The sequence below is a fragment of the Muntiacus reevesi genome, chromosome 8, assembly GCF_963930625.1.
Source record: "Muntiacus reevesi chromosome 8, mMunRee1.1, whole genome shotgun sequence".
NCBI lineage: Eukaryota > Metazoa > Chordata > Mammalia > Artiodactyla > Cervidae > Muntiacus > Muntiacus reevesi.
Window position 1 is genome coordinate 72,051,560 of NC_089256.1, and position 14,511 is coordinate 72,066,070.

A 14,511-nucleotide genomic window follows, 5' to 3' on the forward strand; every position below is an offset into this window, starting at 1 on the left:
AGAAGACAGAATAACCTGGTAAGGGCCTTCCCAGAGGGGCTCCGGGGATGGGCCCCCAGATCCCAATGTTTTTATGAGGACCTCGGTTCCTGGCTCAAATAGAGGCTTGCTGGATTCAGAGGCTGGGTCAGGAGTCGTCTCCCGGAGTTCTGTTAATGCCTGTTGAAAAGCTGAGAGCTGAGTTACATAATTAGTTAACTCCAAGGCTTCAGGATCTATAACAATGTCTGTGCATAAGAAAGGCCTTCCATAAATACATTTGAAGGGGGACAGTTCCTCCTTTTTGGGGCAGTTCGAGCCCTCATTAAAGCCAAGGGTAGGACTTTAATCCAGTTGTCCTGCGTTTCTTGAGTTAATTTGCGCAGATGTCTTTTGATAATGTCATTAGCTTTTTCAACCTTTCCTGAGGATTGGGGTCTCCAGGAACAGTGTAAGTGATACTCTATTCCTAGAGCTTTAGACACCCCCTGAGTTACAGCAGCTTTAAAGGCGGAGCCATTGTCACTCTGAAGGCTCCGTGGCAGCCCAAACCTGGGGATGATTTCATGGATTAAAATCTTTATAACCTCTTTAGCTTGTTCACTACGACAGGGGAAAGCCTCAATCCATCCAGTAAAAGTATCCACCCAAACTTGTAAGCAAGAATATTCATTAGCTTTTGGCATATGAGTAAAGTCAATTTCCCAGTCCTCTCCAGGATACTTTCCCTTTCATTGTAATCCAGATTTTGCTAGCTTTTCAGTCTTTGGGTTATTTTTCTGACATACCTCACACCGTTTGATAATATTTTTTAAAGTTTTCATTACATTTCTACCTTCAAACAAATGAGAAGTCATCTGGTAAGTACTTTCTACACCCAAATGAAAACTCTGATGTAAACCGTTAAGAATTTTCCACTGAGCATTTTCAGGAATTATTAATCGTCCATCCTCAGACTGTAACCATCCTTTATCAGTAATCTTTGTTCCTCTTTTTTCATATCTTTCTAATTCTTCCTCAGTATATTGTGGTTTTTCTTGTTCCACAGGACCTGTTCAGATCAAAGGCATCTGTAGGGAGGGGGTTTCGTAAAGTGCCGCTTTTTGGGCTGGAGAGTCAGCTAACAGGTTACCGGCAGCTACTTTACTCCCATCCCTGCTGTGCCCTTTGCAATGCATAACCGCTACTTCTTTAGGACAATAGATAGCAATTAAAACTCTCTCGATCTCTCTGAAATGCTTAATAGGTTCTCCTGTTGCTGTTTTAAACTGTCTTTCTTTCCATACTGCAGCATGAGCATGTAAAGTCAAATAAGCATACTTAGAATCAGTGTAGATATTCACCCGTTGCCCTTTGCTTATCTCTAGAGCTCGGGTCAGAGCCACAAGCTCCGCTAACTGGGGGAGAGATTTTGCTTCTAAAACCTGTTCAGCAGTCACCACAGCATAACCTGCTTTACGCTTTCCATCCCGAACAAAAGAACTGCCATCTGTAAATATTTCCATGTCAGGATTGTCTAATGGGGTATCCATTAGATCCTCCCGAGCCGCATAGTTTAAAGTTAGGAATTGGGAACAATCGTGATCAGGTGTTTCATTTTCCTTCTCAGGAAGGAAAGTAGCAGGATTTAAATTTCCACAAACTTTAAGCTTAGTTACTGGTCCTTCTAACAACAGTGACTGATATTTAAGAAGCCTACTGTCTGTCATCCAAATATTAACCTTAGAATTCAAGATTCCACTCACATCATGAGAAGTCAATACAGTAAGGTTTCGTCCATTAATTATTTTTAAAGCTTCAGGTGCTAATAAAGCCGCTGCCCCAATTACTCTTAGGCAGTGGGGCCACCCACATGAAATTATATCTAATTCTCTGCTTAGATAAGCAATAGGTTGCTGGTGAGGCCCTCGGAGTTGTGTCAAAACTCCCAAGGCCATACCTTTTCTTTCAGTGATAAACAAGTTAAATTCTGACCCTGTGGGCAAACTCAAAGTCGGAGCTTGCAGGAGAGCACTCTGAAGAACCTTAAAAGCCTTTTGAGTATCTGGAGACCAAACCAGTTTGTCGGTTTGGGCCTGCTGAGTTTCAGCTATAAGTTTATATAAAGGCCGGGCAAGTTCCCCGTAGCCCGGAATCCAAATACTGACAGTAGCCTGTGATTCCCAAAAATCCCCTCAGTTGTCAGAGGATGGTTTAGTATAGGTTTAATTCTCTCAGGGCCTATGGCCCTAGTCCCTTCTGATATGATTAGGCCCAGATATCTAACAGATTGTTGACAAAGCTGAGCCTTTTCTCTTGATGCCTTGTAACCGCAGCCTGCCAGAAAGTTTAAGAAATCTTCTGAGGCCCGTGAACTAGCTTCCTCTGTCTCAGCACAGAGCAAAATATCCTCTACATATTGTAACACCACCGCTTCAGAGCTATTAAAGTTTTGTAGATCCCGTGACAAACTTTGTCCAAATAAGTGAGGACTGTCATGAAATCCCTGGGGCAAAACTGTCTAGGTTAACTGAGAAGCTGGCTGTGTGGGGTCTTCAAAGGCAAATAGAAATTGACTTTCCTCTGCCAAAGGCACTGGATAGAAAGCATCTTTCAAATCAATTACTGAGAAATATTTGGCTCGTTCAGGAATTTCAGACAATAGAGTTTAAGGATTAGGCACCACGGGGTGTAAAGGAACCACAGCCTCATTTATTATTTGTAAATCTTGAACTAGTCTCCATTTACCATTTGATTTCTTTATACCCAAAATAGGAGTGTTCCATGGACTGTTACAGGGAACTAACAGTCCCTGCTCCTTTAAATTCTCAATGATGGGTTTTAACCCTTCCTTAACCTCAGGTTTCAGTGGATACTGCTTCTTATGTGGGAATAAGTGGGGGTCTTTGAGCTTGACAACTACAGGAAAGCATTTTGTGCTCGACCCACAGATTTTCCATCAGCCCATACTCTAGGATTCACATTTTGTTCAACTAAAGGGAGAGAAAGGGAGGGCTCCATATTCATGAAAACGGGCATGGCCCTTGCTCAGTATATCCCTCCCCAAAAGGGGTGAGGGTGATTCTGGCACGACAAGAAACTCGTGTGAAAATAGCACAGAATCCCAGTTGCATGATAGAGAATAACTGAAGTAATACCTTTTGGCTCATCCAGACAGTCCCATTACGGAAGCGGATCGGGAAGAAAGTGGGCCAGGGCTTCAGTAAGCACGGAATAAGTTGCCCCAGTATCTAAAAGGAAATTGATGGATTGGCCTCCCACCGTTATCAATACCCGGGGCTCCTCAGGTGTAATTAGGACGGGAGCTTGTGTGGGGATCCCTGGGCACCTTCAGTCCTGATGGTCTTGAGAGTCAGACCCCTGAGACCTACGCCTCTGGGGGCAGTCTCTCCTCCAGTGTGGTCCCCTGCAGACCGGACATGGAGCCGGGGGCGGCTTAGATGCCTGAGGGCAATCCGGCTTGAGATGCCCCTCCTTTCCACAGCAATAGCAAGCCCATCCCTTTTCACCTGGGTCCCTCTGGGCATTTTTCTCAGGCTGTTTAAGAATGGTTTTCATAGCCATTGCGAGGGCTTCCGCCTTTTCCTTCCTCTTTCTCTGCCTTTCTTTCTTTTCCTCATATTCCCTTCCATAATAGACTGAGGCAGTTGTAACAGATTATCTAAAGACTGATTTGGTCCATACGCCCGTTTTGATAACTTACGGCGAATATCTGGAGCCAACTGAGTGAGAAATCTATCCTTTAAGATCACTTTCCCCTCTTCACTTTCGGGATCAATCTCAGTGAATCTGCGAAGGGCTTCTCCCAGTCTGTCTAGGAATTGACCAGGAGCTTCCTTCTCTTCTTGTTCTCTGTCTGCCAGTTTGCCATAGTTTAAAGGCTTAGAACGCGCCTGCCTGAGTCCTTCAAGAATACATCTGACAAAATGACTCTGATCCCATCTTCCTTTGGGTGTTATAGTCCCAGTCTGGTTCTGTAGCTGGGACCGCCTGACTCCCAGTGGGGAGGGCAGTTATCTCGTCCTCCCTCTTTCCCACTAATTCATTACCAAGCCATTCATCTCCATAAGCAACCGCTTTTCCCAAAAGTCGAGCCTTTGAGTCAGGAGTCAACGTTTGTCCCAAGATATACATCACATCCTTCCAAGTAAGGTCATAATGTAGAGTAACACCTTTAAAAGCTCTAATATATTTTTCTGGGTCCTCTAAAGTCTCCCAGATCCTCCTTGATTCTTTGTATCTCTTGATAAGAAAAAGGCTTATTAACTCTCATAGACTGATAATTTCTCCCGGGGGGTACTTCATGAAGAGGCAACAGCATGAGTGGCTGTCCCTCAGTCTCTCTGTCTGCTCTGCGCATATCCCAGGGGTAGATTGGAGAAACCTGCTTTTCTTTATCTCTTTGCCTCCTGTCCTCCCTCTCATCTCTTACTTCGATGGTCTGAGTTTCTACTGAAACCAGAGTAGTTTGAACCTCAGCTTGGAGCCCTGGATAGGGGGCAAAGTAGGAGGACAGGGGGGAGTGGAAGGTTTCACCCCCAAATCTACACCCTTAGGACATAAGTCTGGCATATTTCACAGAGAGAAAAAGGGCAACACATACACTACTTCTACCCATTTCCCTTGCTTTTTACAGAACCGGTCTAATTGTAAAACAGTATTATACTTAAGAGACCCTCCAACTGGCCACGGTTCACCATCCTCCAGTGGGTACCGCGACCATGCAGTATCACATAGGAAGACCAGGTGTGTCTTCTTTAAGCCCTGGGGATCAAATCTATCCCAGTTTTTCAGGATACAGTTCAAAGGAGTGAGGCTGGAATTGTTAACTCCCATCGGTAAGAGAGAAAAAAAGCGACCAGCGCCATTTTTCTACCGGAGGCGTCCCTCCCTGCTCTAGATGGGGGTGTAGACAGACGTTACACCAAAAGCTTTCCTTCCTGGTCAGACTTAGTCTGTCCCTTACCGACGCAGGCGTCACACTCGTCCCTCCCGGTTCTACCACCGAGACGGGGTGGGGATGCACCAGGGGTAGACCTGGTGGCATCCCTGACTGACGTCCAGCCCTTCACCTCGCTTGCCTCTGATGCCACCTGGGGTGCAATCAGAGTCACCTTCCGGAATGCCTCCCAAGCTAAGACCTCTGGGGGACACCTGAGTGCCTGCGCAGGACCCTGAGTCTATTCCTGACCACAGTAAGACCGATACAAACATGAAACCGGGATGTTCCTTCTAAGCGTCACCACACCGGTATAAGAGCCTCTGCTGGTCCACTAAGAGCCAGTGTTACCAAGGGAAAAAAACCATTGCAGTTCCAATCCCAGTAACCTTTAACCTCAGAGATGCTCTGGGAGTTAGAGCTCCATCTAGCTTCCAAACTTTCCATGCCTAGCGAGGCTAGGCACCTCCTGACTACCAATCCCAGTTTGAGACCTAGGCCACAGTACACTATTAACATAGATTACAAACCCCTCGAAAGCCTATGATCCGATAGATAAGGTTAGTACTTCTAATTCCCAAGGAGTTATGAAATGGTCAAAGAGAGGGAAAAGTTTGACCAAGAAAGGAGGGTTCGGTCCACACGCTTTGCCCATTTCTGGTCGGTTCCCGAAGGAGACATTGGTTGCCTCTTGGCATTGACAGGTTTCTGCCATAAGCCTTATGAGGTCGCCACGAACCGCAGAGCAGGGCTCCTCACTTGCTTCGCGCAGGGCGTTTCATTCATTCACACAAGCACACCGTGGAGTTACTACAGTACAGCAGAAAACGTGTTCGCTAGGAGGACAAATAACTAGAGCTCCAAGCATCCTTACCTTGTCCTGAAGGATCCCGGACGAGCCCCCAAGATGAAAAGTTGTTGCTGAACGATGAGACGCGGGATTCTTGGCCTCCGGAGGAGATGAATTCAATCCGGGGCCAGAGACGAGGCTGGATCGCTCAGAGCTTTTGTGTAATAAAGTTTTATTAAAGTATAAAGGAGATAGAGAAAGCTTCTGGCATAGGCATCAGAAGGGAGCAAAAGAGTACCCCTTTGCTAGTGTTAGCAATGGAGTTATATACTCTCCAATGCATCCAAAGAATGTCTGGAGGCTGCAAAGACCTCACCAGACCCACTCCCATAATTTACATTTTAAGATAACAGAGTTGGCTAGAAGGTTTAATCCAAAAATTGTCCTCAGGCAGGATACATCCTTGTGAAGACCAGACCTACTCCCATAATTTACATTTTAAGATATAACAGAATTAGCCAGAGGGTTTAATCCACAGACTGTCCTCAGGTAGGATACATTATTGTTACATAATCCTAAGGAATGTAGAGGAGAAAAAGTGAAAAAGTAAAAAATTTTGTCCTTTCTTCCTCCTTGAATATCCCAGACCTCTCTCTCCTTGGGGACCCCTGGACTTCTTATCAACCTGCCTAGGAAATGACTCTCTCACTTCCTATATCCACTTTGGCAAGAGTTTTTATCATGCATTGATGTTAAATTTTGTCATGCGTTTTTCCTGTATCTATTGAAATGACTGTGTGATTTTTGTCTTTTGTTTATGTTGTGTATCACATTTATTGATCTGCATGTGTTGAATCATCCTTGTGATCTTGGGATGAATACTACTTGGTTATGGTGTGTGATTTTTTTCTGTGTTGCTGGATTGGGTTTTCTAATATTTTGGTGAGAATCTTTACATCTAAATTCATTCCAGATATTGGCCTATAATTTTATTTTTTTGGCAGTATCTTTTGTTTTTGGTTTGGTATCAGGATGATAATGGCTTTATAGAATATCCTTGGGAGTGTTCCCTTCTCTTCAGTTGTGGAAAAGGTTGGGAAGAATCAGTACAAGTTCTTGGTATGTTTGGTAGAATTCACCTGTGAATCCATCTGGTCCTGGACTTTTGTTTGTAGGGAGTTTTTAAATTACAGACTTTATTTCAGTTCTACTGATCCATCTGTTCAAATTATCTATTTCTTCTTAATTCAGTTTTGGTGGGATGTCTGCTTCTAGAAACTTGTCCATTTCTTTTAGGTTGTTGAATTTGTTGGCACATAATTGTTCATAATATTCCATTATGGATTTTTGTATTTTTGCAGTATCATTTATTATATTTCCTTTTTCATTTCTTATTGTGTTTATTTGGGTGGGTCCTCTCTTTTCTTCTTGGTGAGCCTAGCCAGAGATTTGTCAAACCTGCTCTTGGTCTTACTGAATTTTTCTTTTGTTTTTTTACTTTCTATTTTATTTTTTTCCCTCTCTGATCTATATTATTTCCTTTCTTTTGCTGACTTTAGGTGTTTTTTTTTTTTTTCTAATTCTTTTAAGTGCTAGGTTAGGCTGTTTGAGATTTTTCTTGTTTTTTGAGGAAGGCCTGTATCAACACAAACTTCCCTTCAAGAATTGCTTTTGCTGCCTCCCATAGATTTTGTATGGTTGTGTTTTTATTGTCATTTTTCTCAATCTATTTTTAAATTTCCTCTTTGATTTCATCATTGATCTATTAGTTTTTCAGCAGCATGTTGTTTAGTTCCCATGTGATTATTTTTCTCATTTCTGTATCTGTGGTTATTTTCTAGTTTTATTATACTGTAGTCATAAAAGATGCTAGAGATAATTTCTATACTCTTGTTTGTTATGACACCACCCTTATGGCAGAAAGCAAAGAAGAACTAAAGAGCCTCTTAATTAAAGTGAAAGAGGAGAGTGAAAAAGTTGGCTTAAAACTCAGCATTCAGAAAACTAAGATCATGACATCTGGTCCCATCACTTCAAGGCAAATAGATGGGGAAATAGTGGAAACAGTGACAGACTTTATTTTGGGGGCTTCAAAATCATTGCAGACGGTGACTGCAACCATGAAATTAAAAGATACTTTCTCCTTGCAAGGAAAGTTATGACCAACTTAGACAGCATATTAAAAAGCAGAGACATTACTTTACCAATAAGGTCCCTCTAGTCAAGGCTATGGTTTTTCCAGTAGTCATGTATGGATCTGAGAATTGGATTATAAAGAAAACTGAATGCTGAAGAATTTATGCTTTTGAACTGTGGTATTGGAGAAGACTCTTGAGAGTCTCTTGAACTGCAAGGAGATCCAACCAGTCCATCCTAAAGGAAATCAGTCCTGAATATTCATTGGAAGGACTGATGCTGAGGCTGAAACTCCAATACTTTGGCCACCTGCTTTGAAAAGAACTGACTCATTTGAAAAGACCTTGATGCTGGGAAAGATTGAAGGCAGGAGGAGAAGTGGATGACAGAGGATGAGATGGTTGGATGGCATCACCAACTCAATGGACATGAGTTTGAGTAAACTCCAGGAGTTGGCAATGGACAGGGAGCCCTGGTGTGCTGCAGTCCATGGAGTTGCAAACAGTCAGACACAACTAAGCAAGTGAACTGAACTGAACTAAGTTTGTTAAGGCTTATTTTGTGCCCTGATATGTGGTTAACCCTAAAAAAGGTTCCATGTAGACTTGAGGAGAATGTGGTCTGTTTTTCTTTGTGATATAATGTCCTAAAAATATCAAATGAGTCTAACCATTCTATTGTATCATTTAGTATCTGTTGTCATATTGATTCTGTCTAGAAGATCTTTCCACTGACATGAATGGAGTATTAAAGTCTCCTACTATTATTGTATCCTGTCAATTTCTCTGTTTATGTCTGCTAGTATTTGTTTTATGTATTTGAATGCTTCTATATTAGGTACATATTTATACTGATAACTATAAAATCCTCATCTTGTATTGATCCTTTTATCATTACATAGTGTCCTTCTTTAACATTCTATTGTTGTTATTGTTTTTTCTTTTTCTTCTTGGTGGCTCTGCTGTTGGCATGTAGAATCTTAGTTCTCTGACCAGGAATTGAACCTATGCCACTTGTAATGCAAGTGTGGGTCTTAACCACTGGGCCACCAGAAAGTCCTATCTTTCTATATGGCCTTTGTTTCAAAGTCCATTTTATCTGATATGGGTATTGTGACCCTCACTTTCTTGTCATTTCCTTTTGCATGAAATATCATTTTTCAGTCCCCTCATTTTCAATCTGTGTGTGTCCTGTGCCCTAAAATGGGTCTCTTTTGGGCAGCATATTGTAGGCTTTTGTTTATTTTTTACTGAATCTGCCACTCTGTGTCTTTTGATTGGAGCATATAGTCCATGGACATTTAAGGCAGTTGCTAATAGATATGTGTTTATTTCCATTTTAAACTTTGTTTTCCCATTTATTTTGTGTTTCTTCTTTGCTCCTTTTATTTTTCATTTTGTGGCTTGATGATTTTATTTTGTTTTATACTTATGTCTTCTTCTTTTTGGTTTTTGTGACTCTTTGTAGGTTTTTGTTTGTGGTTACTCTGTTTTATAAGTATGTTAACCCCTTATATCCACTTACCTTAGATGGGTAGTTATATAGGCTCAAACACATTCTAATTTTTAAAAATCTACATTTTCTTACTCTCCTCCCACACATTTTATAATTTTGATGTCTTTTACATTTTCATATCATCATTTTTCTATTCATTATGGCTATCATCTCTTTCACAGAAAAATTTTGATTTTTTAAAAAATCTGTATATGGCTTATTTTCTAATTGTGAATTTTCTCTTCCCCATATATTCTTCTTTTCTATTTGGAGAAGACTTTTCAATATTTCCTTTAGGATAGGTTTAGTATTGTTGTATTCTTACAGGTTTTGCTTGTCTGAGAAATTTTATCTTTCCTTCTATTCTAAGTGATAATCTTGCTGGGTAGAATATTTTAGATCACAGATTTTTCTCTGTCAGAGTTTTGAATATATTAATGTCTTGCCACTTCCTTCTCACCTGCAAATTTTCTGTGGCAAAATCAGCTGATGGCCTTATGGGGGTTTCTTGGTAATTCACTTCATTTTTCTCTTGTTGCCTTTAAAATCCTCTCTTTAACTTTTGCCATTTTTATGATAATATTTCTTGGTATAGATGTGTTTGGGTTTGTCTTATTTGGGACCCTCTGTGCTTCCTATAGCCGAATATTTGTTTCCTTCTTTAGGTTTGGGAAGTTTCCGGCCATAATTTCTTGAAATACATTGTCAATCTCCCTTTCCTTCCCCTTCTGGTATCCCTATTATGTATAGGTTGGCAAACTTTATATTATCCTGTAGGTCTCTTACATTACTTTCCCTTTTTTTCATTTGGCTTTCTGTCTGCTGTCCTGACTGGCTGATTTCTATTTCTCTATCTTCCAGGTCACTTATTTGTTCTGCATTATTCTTTCTGCTCTTCACTGCCTTTAGTCCAGCTTTGGTCTCTGCAAATGAGTTTTATAGTTTTTCTTGGTTCTTCTTTATAGTTTCTAGTTCCTTTTTAGAGTACTTTGCATTTCTGTTGATAGCCTTTAATTCCTTCAATATTCTCATCTTCTTTTTGAAACTGCTGTCTATTAGACTGAAGAGGCCTGCTTCATTGTTGTGCTTTTAGAGGAATGCTTTTGGTCTTTTAACTGTGAGTGGTTTCTCTGCTTCTTTGTTTTACTTATATTTCTCTTACTCTGTGAGTTTAGGATAAATAATCATCTACTGTGGCCTTAGAGGGCTATTTATTTGTGGGGTGGTCCCTAGGTAGCTTGTGTGGGTTTAGTATATTTGGTAGAGGGCTGTTTTTAGTGTAGATGGCTGCTGTCTCTTTCCTCAGTGGGTGCTGGTCATTATCCCCTAGATAGGGGATGTGCATATGTGGTGGCTGGCCCAGTCTTGGAGTTCTCAGTGGTGGTGGGCGGTTGAGGTACATTCCCAGAGCATGAGATGGGAGTGGATGTAGCTTGCAACCACACCTGGGCAGGTGGTGGGGGTGGCGCTCACAACCACTTCTGGCATCCAGCTGAGTGGTGGCTTGCTGAGTTTGTGCAGTGTCCTGCCCTCTGGGAATACAAGTGCAGACATAGGCAAAAAGACTACAATTTGCACCCTGCCCTCCCCCTCATATGCCCCCCAAACAATGGTCTCTGGTTTCTAAGGCAGCCCAGGCTTCCTTGGCATACATGGTTGCATGTATGGCTGCATTGGATTCCAGTCCCTCACATCTGTCTCCACATAGCCAACCCCAGTCCTCTCCTTGGTTATGATCTCCGAAGTCTGAGTTCGAGCACCCAGCCCCCTCCTGAGCCGATGGATGTGCATGTCAGGCTGGGGTGTGCAGAGGGGTGGTACTGACTGTCTGTGCGGTACTCCCTTTGTTCTGGTTGCCACAAATTGGCTACTGTGCCCTCCTTCAAGGTTCTGAAGTTCCCCTTCTGTTCTGGCTGATCTCCCATAAGTGAGGGGGCTTCACAGGGTGCAGGAACCTTTCTTCTCTCACAGCTCCCTTCCAGTGGCACAGGTTCCATCCCAATTCCTTTCTTGCTTTTTTTCCCCTCTTTTTTTCTACCTAGTCATGTGGAGATTTTCTTGCCCTTTCCACAGTCTAAGGTCTTCTGCTGGCATTCAGTAAATACTGTGAGAATTGTTCCACACATGGTGAGTTACTGTGATTTGTTGTGTTTGTGGGAGACAGGAGCTTCACATCTTACTATACCACCATCTTGATCACTCTCCTGTATATAATAATTTAAATAAGCCCCTTTTGCAATATGAAATATGTCTTATGTGCTTCCTAACCTGGTTGGGAATCTTCCAGTCTTTTGTGTCAGTAAATACCCAAGTCCAAGTAGCTTAAACACAAAGGGGCAGAAGGAAAGCAAGGAAGGGGGGGGTCTCAGTGAACCTATGTGCTTAGTCATTCAATCGTGTCCGACTCTTTGCAACCCTATGGATTGTAGCCCACTAGGTTCCTAGAGAATCCATGGAGATTCTCTAGCAAAATTACTGGAGTGGGTTACCATGCCTTCCTCCGGAGGATTTTCCCAACCCAGGGATTGAACCCAGGTCTCCCACATTGTAGGTAGACTCTTTACTGTCTGAGCTACCAGAACCTAAAGACAGAATAAATAGGACCTTAAATATATGGTCCCTTTGCTTTGCTTCTCTCTTCCTGCCAGCATATTTTCTCTAACTGAGCACTTGCTTACTTACTCTACACTGAGAAAACCGGTTGCTCAAAATCTTCAAAGTTTTCATCTTGCAGTTACAGGCATAACTTACATCTTAATCCCAAATGGCTGGGGGCCCATCTCTAGAATAATTTAAGTCTGGGCAAGGAATTTTGGGAAAACACAGCAACTTGTAGATAAACAAGTGGATGGAGTTGGAGGTGGAAAGGGATGCCCCCGTAGCTCACTGCCCAGAGGAGGGAGTGGCAAATGAATAAGTAGAGGACCATTATATTTTCCTTCTCTCCCACATGCCCATTGCAAAAGCAGAATCTACTCTATTTTAGGCTCTACAAAAATAACATTATTGAACCTTCAGGGTTTGGGAAAAAACACTATAACTTTAGATAAGCTAATTCTTAGTCTTGTGAATATTCTTAAGTATTGAATGTGAAAATATGCACAGTAAGACAGGAAGGGGATAAGCAGGTTATTGAGGCTGGAAGGGCTCAGCTGCATGAAGTTTCTAGTTCAGCTCCATTTCCAATTGTGTGTGGATTGTGAGTTTTTATTCCCACTCCTTTTCACCTAAAGTAACTTTATACCTGAGAGGGAAAAAGAATGTATCTGCAGATGCTAACTTAAAATATGTGTTGCATAGACCCATTTATATTTTTAGGAGGCAGTATTCCACAGTGCATTGTTCTCAAACTTTAGTCCTATTTGTTTATCAGTCCTATGATTTCTGTCATATCTGAGTAGGACCTGCACTATTTACTTGCTCTATTTCATTTGTAAACTTAAATATCCACTGTAATCCTATGTTTTTCTTTAATGTGCTAGTTAAAATTTTCCGTAGTACAGAAAACAAAAACTATCTAATTTGAAAGGTGTTGGCTTTCAAGCCTGGGAGACAGCATCTCAAGTGACCCTGAGAGAACTGCTTTGAGGAGATGACGGGGGGAGCCAGGTTACATAGAAGTTTTACAACAAAGGGCAGGTAGTCAGAATGCTGAAAGATTGTTGAAGAAAACCAGATATCCCACATTAAGGAATATAGCACTTTTCTATGTATGGAAAGATGCATGTGTCAGGGCTCACTGAAATCATTCCTTTCATATAGCTATCTGGGGCCAGCATTCTGTGTTTTCACTCACATTGTTAGCCTCCTTGGAGCTCACCATAGGGAGTGGCTGCAGCCTGATGGTTAACACATGGCAAGTATTCCCCTTCCTGAGTGCTCTTAGGGCTCACATTGGAGGGTTGTAGTCGCTGATGACTGTTACATCCTTGTCTACTGATGCGCCAGGAAATACTCCATTTCTCAGCAATAACCACTTAGTTATCTTGTATACCTCCTCACTTTGGGAAACAATGCTATAGTGGAAAATCATCAGCATTCAGTGACTCATGTCTGCAAGAAAATGTGTTTGTCTAAATTGAATATATTTCTCTTATAACTTGCTCAGATAGAAAACAAATCTGTACCTTTGGTCCTCGGGGGAAAAAATTAAGCATTTTCATTTATCCTTTGGCTCAGAAAAGAGGGAAGAATTTTATTTCTTCTATATGGTTTTGTTTACCATGAAACTAATTTTTATTATATGATATATAAATGAATCTTTCATCTAAACAGCAAACATATTACAGTTAAGACCAAAATCCTCTTTGATTATCACCTCCCTATTCCTCCCATGGACAGAGGAGCATGGTGGGCTACAGTCCATAGGTTCGCAGAGTTTGACATGACTGAAGCAACTTAGCACACATACACAGAATCTGTACTCATCGTTAGCGGGTCTTCCCTGGTGAGTCAGTCAGTAAAGAGTCTGCCTGCAATGCAGGAGAACCGGGTTCAATCCCTGGGTCAGGAAGATCCCCTGGAGAAGGAAATGGCAACCCACTCCAGTATCCTTGCCTAGAGAATTCCATGGAGAAAGGAGCCTGGTGGGCTATAGCCTACGGAGTCACAAAGAGTTGGATACGATTGAATGACTAACACTTTTACTTTCTTTTCATTAGGGTAAATCCAAGTTATGAATTTGGCTTCCCTGGTAGCTCAGCTGGTAAAGAATCTGCCTACGTTGCAGGAGACCTTGATTTGATTCCTAGGTCAGGAAGATCCCCTGGAGAAGGGATAGGCTACCCACTCCAGTATTCTTGGGCTTCTCTGGTAGCTCAAGAATCTGCCTACGTTGCAGGAGACCTTGGTTTAATTCCTAGGTCAGGAAGATCCCCTGAAGAAGGGATAGGCTACCCACTCCAGTATTCTTGGGCTTCTCTGGTAGCTCAGCTGGTAAAGAATCTGCCTGCAATGCAGGAGACCTGGGTTCGATCCCTGGGTTGGGAAGATTCCCTGGAGGAAGGCGTGGCAGTGTAGTCCAGTGCTCTTGCCTGGAGAATCTTGATGAAGAGAGGAGCCTGATGGGCTCAGCCATGACTGAGTGACTAAGAACAAGTTATGAGTTCAGACTGTCTTTCCAGACTTCTTCCTTTGAATATGGCCACTGAAGTATCATTGTGTTTTAATGGTG